The sequence below is a fragment of the Neomonachus schauinslandi genome, chromosome 3 (assembly GCF_002201575.2).
Source record: "Neomonachus schauinslandi chromosome 3, ASM220157v2, whole genome shotgun sequence".
NCBI lineage: Eukaryota > Metazoa > Chordata > Mammalia > Carnivora > Phocidae > Neomonachus > Neomonachus schauinslandi.
Genome location: NC_058405.1, coordinates 119,234,184 through 119,242,415, shown reverse-complemented (window position 1 = coordinate 119,242,415; position 8,232 = coordinate 119,234,184).

Sequence of the window (8,232 nt, the reverse complement as noted above, 5' to 3'; positions counted from 1 at the left end):
TGGCAAGATTTCATTCCTTAGATTTTCTTTATCAGCTTAAGGAAGTTAATTCTATTTCTTGTTTGCTTAGAGTTTTTTTTTTTTTTAATCATGAATGGATGTTAAATTTTGTCAGAATTTTTCTCTGCAATTGATATAATCACATAGTTTTTCTTCTTCAGTCTATTAATGTGATAAATTACAAAAGTTGATTTTCTTTTTTTGTTTTAAGATTTATTTATTTATTTTAGAAAGAAGAGGAGAGAGAGCAGGAGGGAGGGGCAGAGGGAGAGGGAAAGAGAAACTTAAGCAGACTGCTGAGTGAGAACCAGACACGGGACTTGACCTTATGACCCTGAGATAATGTCCTGAACCCAAACCAAGAGTTGGATGATCAACTGACTGAGCCACGCAGGCACCCCATCATGATGTAATTTTTAAAAATTTACTGCTGGATTTGATCCGTTAGTACTTGGTTGGTAACTTTGTTTGTAAATATTCATAAGGAATATTAGCTAGTAGTTGTGCTTCTTATGTCCTGGTCTGTTTTGTGGGTAATGCTGGCTATATATAATGAGTTGGGAAGTGATCTATTTTCTGTTTTCCTGAAGAAATTGTATAGAACTGATATCATTTCTTCTTTATATGTTTGGTAGAATTCAAGAGTGAAAACGTGCTTCAAAGACAATTCTCTTACATGTTTCTTACTTCTTGAGGCATGAATAGCCATTTACATGTTTTGTCTGATAATTCCAATATTGGTGCCATCTTAAGTTTGGCAACTGTTGACTATGTTAAATGTGAGAGGCTAAAATTTTCCTGTACTTGTATGTCAGATTATTTTGGATTGTATCTTAACATTTTAATATCATGTTGTGTGACTCTCACTCTTGTTTAGTACCATGGAGAATATCACTTGCGTTTGTGTCAGCAAGCCCAGATCCATGCACACTCAGCTTAGTGGTGAGCCCAGTGGCTCAAGCATGACTTTATAGAATCATTTCCTTGAATTTGCAGCTTTCTGTAATTTCCCCAACACTTTTCTCTTTTTCCTTAGCTGGAAGTCGTAGTTTGTCGTTACCTTGTTTTGCCATGCCCTTGGTATGACTATGCCTGCTTTTGGGGTTAAGCATTAAGGAGAGAGGAGAAAAGATCAGAGAAAAAGAGAAAGGGCAGGGGGGACAGAGAGAGAGGCTGGGGGGGTGGGGAGTGGGAATGGGGAGAGAAGTGCAAGAGTTGTTCTACCAAAACTCTTAAAAAGAACAGCTTTTTTGGTCATTGAAAAAGGTTCCCTATCTTAGAGTTTTAGCCACCCGACCATCTACTGCTGCCATCACCCTCCACTATGGCTACTGTCTAGGGAAGAGGGAACTGCAACAAACAAAAAACCTGCAAGATTTCCCACACTGTCTGTGACCCATAGAGGCCTCCTTTCCTACTGCATGGACCAGAAATAGGAAATTTCTCTTGGAACATTTTCTTTCCTGGAGAATACCTGGAAGTGTTATGATGCTCTTGAGACCAGGCCAGGAGATACCGTGGAAAAACAGATGTTAAACTTACTACCGGTTCAGTGGCATTCAGCTTCTTGTTTTCTTCTTTTATTCCTTCAGCTGCCATCTATTTTTTTAGAGTCCTCAGATAGCTGCTACATGCATTCTATCTACTGTTTTTTGTTTTTGTTTTTGTTTTTTATAGTCAGTGGGAGAGAATTTTGGAACTGAAACTTGTTAAAGATATTCACAGAAGTATGTGCAGTAAAATAATCTGAAATCTGGAATCTCCTTTAAAACACTTCAGTTTGAAAAACACAATATGAGGGAGAAGATGAGACTGTGCAGTAACTCCTTTTTTCCAGCAGGCAATTATTTATGGGTGAGCAGGGGATCTGGGGAATTAGACCTGGGCATAGTACCACTGAAAAATTGTGAGATTGGCCTATGTTTAACTTTATAAGAAAACTGCCAAACACCTCCAATGTAGTTGAAACATTTTACACACTTACCAGTTTTATATGAGAGGTCTAGTTGCTCCATATCCCCATCAACATTTGATACTGTCATTTGTTTTGATTTTAGCCAGGCTCATGGGTGTGAAATGATATCTCCTTGTTTGAACTTGAATTTCATTGTTGACTAGTGATTTTGAACACTTTTCCTGTGTTTATTGGTCAATCATACACTTACTGTTGTGATGGATCTATTGTGTTTGCAATGATTGACATATTTATGGAAGAATATGATGAAGAGAGAAGACTTTACTTAAATAAAAGGATATCAACCCTAAGAATAGAAGTATAAAAATAGGCTACTAGGAAAGCAGTATAGCAAAGTGGTTTAAGCAACATGACCTTGGGAACGTTATTTGAACTCTGTGTTTCAGCTCCCTCCCTGCAAAATGGGACAATAAAAGTGCCAACTTCATAAAGTTATTGTAAATAAAAAAGCATAATAGTTGGAAATCCCATGGAATCATGCTTGGTTCATTTTGAATGCTGTGTAAGTTTTGCAAAAAAAAAAAAAATATATATATATATATATATAAACAAAAGTGGAATTATTTTTTTAATTGTTTCTCTTTCCAGTGACTATATACTGATCTTTAGTATTTATTCATGATTTGTATGACTAGTGAATGATCTCACATATATAATTTTTCTCAAGTTTTAGATCTATAACAATGAGCAACAAATTCTCTCCTGATGCATAGCATCCTGCTAGAAGATACTCTAAGAGTCACCATTAAGTAAATTTTATTTCCCTGTTGATGCTGTTTTCTCAGTGAGACCTGTCTTTCAGTCCTCCAGATATACTAAGCATACTTAAAAGTCGACACATGGTCTCATTATATTTAGATAATTTTCTTTGTGGGGATAGAGATTATTTAAGAAATATTTTGGTATGGTCACCTGGATGGTTCAGTTGGTTAAGCATCTGACTCTTTGTTTCAGCTCAGGTCATGATCTCGGGGTCGTGGGATTGAGCCCCACATCAGACTCCATGCTCAGTGCAGTCTGTTTGTGATTCTCTCTCTCCCTCTCCCTTTGCCCCTCCCCCTGCTCTCTCTCTTTCTCTCTATCAAATAAATAAATAAAATCTTTAAAAAAAGAAATACTTTGGTAGATTTTGAACCAAGTTGTTTATAAGCTTTTTTTGAAAAAGAAATTTTGAAAATTTTTAAAAAGAAAAATCTTTCTTAATCTATTTATTTCCAAAATTTTACTAGTGCTTTATTTTACTTCCAGCTAACATAATTGAGCAGTTATTATATAAATACATTTTGAAGCTTTGAACTAAATTATTAGGAAGAATAAAAGCAACAGAAGATAATGAATGTTATTTTTCTCAGCAAATATTTCTACCAAAATTTACAAGACAATTTGAAGTTTATAAAGCATTTTATAGAAATGATTTAATTAGGAAATCATTAAATTCACTTTTATGATCTTAAAATGAGAAATAATTGGGTAATTTTAACAAAAGGAATTTAAAATGTAGATCAAAGACTTGATCATTACCCTAAAGTGGGTTTTAAAATTTTCTTTTCTGATATCCACTAGAAAGAGGAAATGTAGATTACATATTAAGTATATTTTATGATCAATATTACATTTACAATTTCAATTACTTAGAGACAATTTGAAGAGCTCAAATAGTGCACTTGTGTTTATTTTTGGACTCCTTATTCTTAAAAGGAAATTTTAAGATTAATGAGTGCTATTTTGATTTCAGAAATTTTGTTGATATATACCTTCTTTTAAAAATGGTGCATGATTTTATTTTGCCAGGTAAAAATATTATTGAAAATAATACAATATGAAAAAAAAGAAAGTAATACAACATATATAGAATAGTATAATATAAAAGTTATACTATAGTATAATGGTTTTGTCATCCTAATGAGACTATTACTTTTTGTATTTTAATTATTTTCAAAATAATACATTTATTTGGTATTAGTGGTAAGGTTTAATATTTTAGGTGTTTTTCTATTAAGTTCTTTAGACTCTATCAAATAGTGCTCAACTATGCCCATGTAATCAACTTCTTAGACATTTTGAACAAAATTGTGATGTCTCCTGGTTAACATGAACTTTGATTATGAATAAATCTTGCACTAGATTCACTTTTTATGAAACTTCTATGATGTGCTAATACTGCAGTCTTTTTTATACATTATATCATTTAATCTTCACAATAATTCTGGGCGGGTATCACTCATACCTGGTTCATAGCTGGCTGTCTTCTCCCTGTGTCCTCACATGGGAGAAGGGAGAAGGGATCTCTCTGGGGTCTCTTTTTAAGGGCACTAACCCCATTCATGAGACATCTATCTTTATGACCTAATCACTTCCCAAAGGCCTACTTCCAAATACCATCATGCTGGGAGTAAGGTTTCAGAATATGCATTTTTCAGGGGATAAAAATATTCAGTCTATAGCACTGTTACATAAAAGTGATTTCCTTCTACATTAATTTTTACCTTTGTTAACTTTCTGTAATAAACTTTTTTTAAAAGATTTTATTTTATTTATTTGAGAGAATGAGAGTGAGAGAGAGAGCACAAGAGGGGGTAGGGTCAGAGGGAGGAACAGACTCCCTGCTGAGCAGTGAGCCTGATGCGGGACTCGATCCCAGGACCCTGGGATCATGACCTGAGCCGAAGGCAGTCGCTTAACCAACTGAGCCACCCAGACGCCCCTCTGTAATAAACTTAATAAAATTTTATTTTCATGGAATAATTTAGTAATAGACTGCTCCACAAATAACTATTTGAAAATACTGCAAATTCTTGATTGATTCTAGGATAATTTAAGTAAGCATAAAATAAGAAAGTGATAGGTATTCCATTGATTATCATAGTTAGGAATTAATTAGAAATAAAAAACCCCAGTGAATTTAAGCAAAACAGCATTGAGGAAGAAAACATACTGGTGTGGATAATAAAGAGAACATGGTAGTAGAAAAAGAAAGTTACGAATGTATCTCTTCAGTTTTTATTATACAATATCAGTGTTTTAAATATGAAACTTACTTATCAAAGTAGGTGAGGGAGGCCAGCACATTTCTGAGATTTGATACAGACTACTGAATGGCCAGGAGAAGCCAAAGTGATAGAAAGCACATTGTTCAAGTCTGGGTTTAGGGTGTTAGAATGCAAGGGGGATATATATCAGTGCATGTCTGCAGTCAGGAACAAGATATGACAAATGCAAAATACAAAAAAGAAGAAATTGGGCAATTCAACAGAAGAAGCATTACTGTTTAATTTAGTCATATTACCTTCTGTTAATTTAACTCTAGCCAACATTGTTTGCAAAGTAGTGTGGAGAAAAAGAGCCATGCTTGGTTCAGGCAGTAGAGTTTACATGTGTGTCACGTATCAAAGTGTGATAATCACAATAATCAGAATGTGGAAAATTCATGAAGCAGTAGTTGACAAAAGGTTAATGCCCTAGGAACTTACTCAAATTTTTTTTTTACTTAAATAATGACAGGTTATAAAGCATGTCATTTGCTTCCCCCCAATGTATAATAAATTATAAAAAATATGAATTCAATGAAGAACACAAATGCTTGCATACATTGACATCTTGTATTTTGGCTAGATCCATTCTTTTCATAAAAATAAACTTTCTGCTAAAAAGACATATAAAAAAATAAAGAAACTCAAAAAGGATTATACTTTTTCCTTTCATCTGAATTTGTTATAATCATGTAATCTGAGTATGTTCCAGGGCATAATGCTAATTGTTAATTTCAATTACTCTTCATTTATTCCTTCATACATTTCCAAGTATTAAGTGCCAAATTTGTGGCATGCTTTATTTTAGAATCTGGAGATAGAATAGTGAATGATAGAGAAAAATCCTAGAATTTATGGAGCTTATATTCAGGTGGGGAGAGACAGATATGCAAGTAAAATGTAGAATATGTTAGATAATGACTAAATCAGGGAAAAAGTTGAAGTACTTGTGGGGGTTGGTTTGTTTCTTTCTAATAAGTTGGTCAGAGCAAGCCTCCTTGTTACAGAGACATTTGTACAGAAGCCTGAGGAAGATAAGAATATAAGATATGCTGATATGGGGGGGGGGGGGCTTTAGGCAGAGAGACCAGCAAGTTAACAGGTCAAAGAGTGTGACTGTGTGTTTGGGGAAAGAGGCCAATATTGCCAGAGCCTCATGAGTGAAAGGGGTATGGTAGCAGATGGGATCACTAAGGTAGTTGAGGCCAGATCATGTAAAGGTGATTCTAACTGTGAATGAGAGAGAAAACCATTAGAGAGTTTTGAAAAGAGGAGTTGTATGATCTAACTAATGTTTCTAAAAGATCCTGCTAGCTGCTACTTTGATAGTAGAATGTGCTATATTGACGGTAGTTTGATACATACATCTGGATTTCAAGGAAAAAATCTAGGTTAAATTTATATATTTCGATGATATCAAAATTTAGAAACTGGCTAAGATTATCTTGGAAGTATGTATAGATATCAAAGAGAACATTTTGTGGTTAGGGATGATAAGGAGGAAGCAAAGGAGGCTGAAAAGAGAGTCCAGGAAGATAAAAGGGAAGCAGTCCATATTATTTCTAAAGCCAGTTGAAGAAAGTATTTCAAGAAGATCACATGTGTTTTAACAGGAGCTCTTGCTGCCTGATTCACATCATTTGGATCTTACTATTCTGAGTGTTTCTGCCAACTTTCATCTGTCAATATCCACATCTTGATACCTGAAGTTTGTTTCCAAAACGAAGAAAAAACACTCTGCCCAAGTATAGGCCAGGCCAGAAATGCTAGGAAATTAATGCAACCCTTCCACTCAGGAGTCCTTAACTAATGACTAGAGAGAGTGGGTGTAAAAATACTTCAGAAGCTCTAGATCCATAAGTGGGAATGATGCTGATGTGAGTTTCTATACTGTTTCTACAAATGTCCTCATGGTACTGAATTCTACTGGCAGCTGTTTTAATAATATACCCTTTATTTGGCTGATTTTCCTTTCCTGTACCACCTTCCACTTACCTACTAGTGTTCTCTGAAATTTCTAAATAAACTACTTGCATTTGAATGCTTGTCCCAAGTTTGCATAAAATAGTGGGCATGGTTGTGTTCCAATAAATCTTATTTATATAAAAATACAAAACACAGTTTTCCCTTCCTTCCCTTAATATCCTCCATGCTATTCCTATATACCAGCAATGATCAAGTAAAATTTGAAATGAAAAACACAATACCATTTACATTAGCAACCCCCCAAATGGGACACATATATAAATCTAAAAAAAAAAAAAAAGGTCCAAGATCTATATGTGGAAAACTACAAAACTCTGATGAAAGAAATCAGTGAAGAACTAAACAAATGGAGAGATATTCCATGTCCATTGGTAGGAAGACATTATTGTCACTTCTTCCCAAATTGATCTTCAGATTCAGTGCAATCATAATGAAAATCTCAGCAAGTTATTTTATGGGTATCAACAAAATGATTCTAAGGTTTATATAGAGAGGTAAAAGATCCAGATTAGCTAACAAAATATTGAAGAAGAAGAACTAAGTTGGAAGACTGACACTACCTACCTCAAGACTTACTGTAAAGCTATAGTAATCAAGACATCATGGCATTGGTAAAAGAATAAAAAAACTGATCAGTGGAACAGAATAAAGAATCCCATAATAGACAGTTTGGTCAGTTTTTCTGTACAACTGAAACTGTTCTCAAAATAAAGTCTATTAAAAGAAAAACAAGTGGCTGGCCCATGGGCATAATTTGCCATCCTCTGGTCTATGGTATGCCTGTGAGCCTGGGTCGCTGGAGTAAGCTGAATGACAAGACTATGGAAGAAGAGAAAGTTAAGGAATAAAGAAAAAAAAAGGAAAAAGAAAAATGTTGTTTGTCCTCTACCAGATCAGAATTTCTTTGTCTATCTCATTGATATCCATGACCACTGATTAATCTTGGTAAACTCTGATATCAGACTTAATTGGAAACATGGGGCTTCAGATGCATTCAGTGTTAATTCTTAATAACTTGCTTACCTTTTATTTGTTCTCTTTGTATCTCACATTAATTTCACTTCTATTTGGTTAAATTTAAGGATCTGCTAAATAAAATAATTCTTTAAAACCATGACTAAACAACCTCCTGTCTATTTTAGATAATATGCTCGCTTCTCTATACTCTGTCAGAATCTGGTTGATTGGACTGACAATGTATGTCTCTTTTCACAGCCTCTGATTTGCAGAAACGTGGCTTCT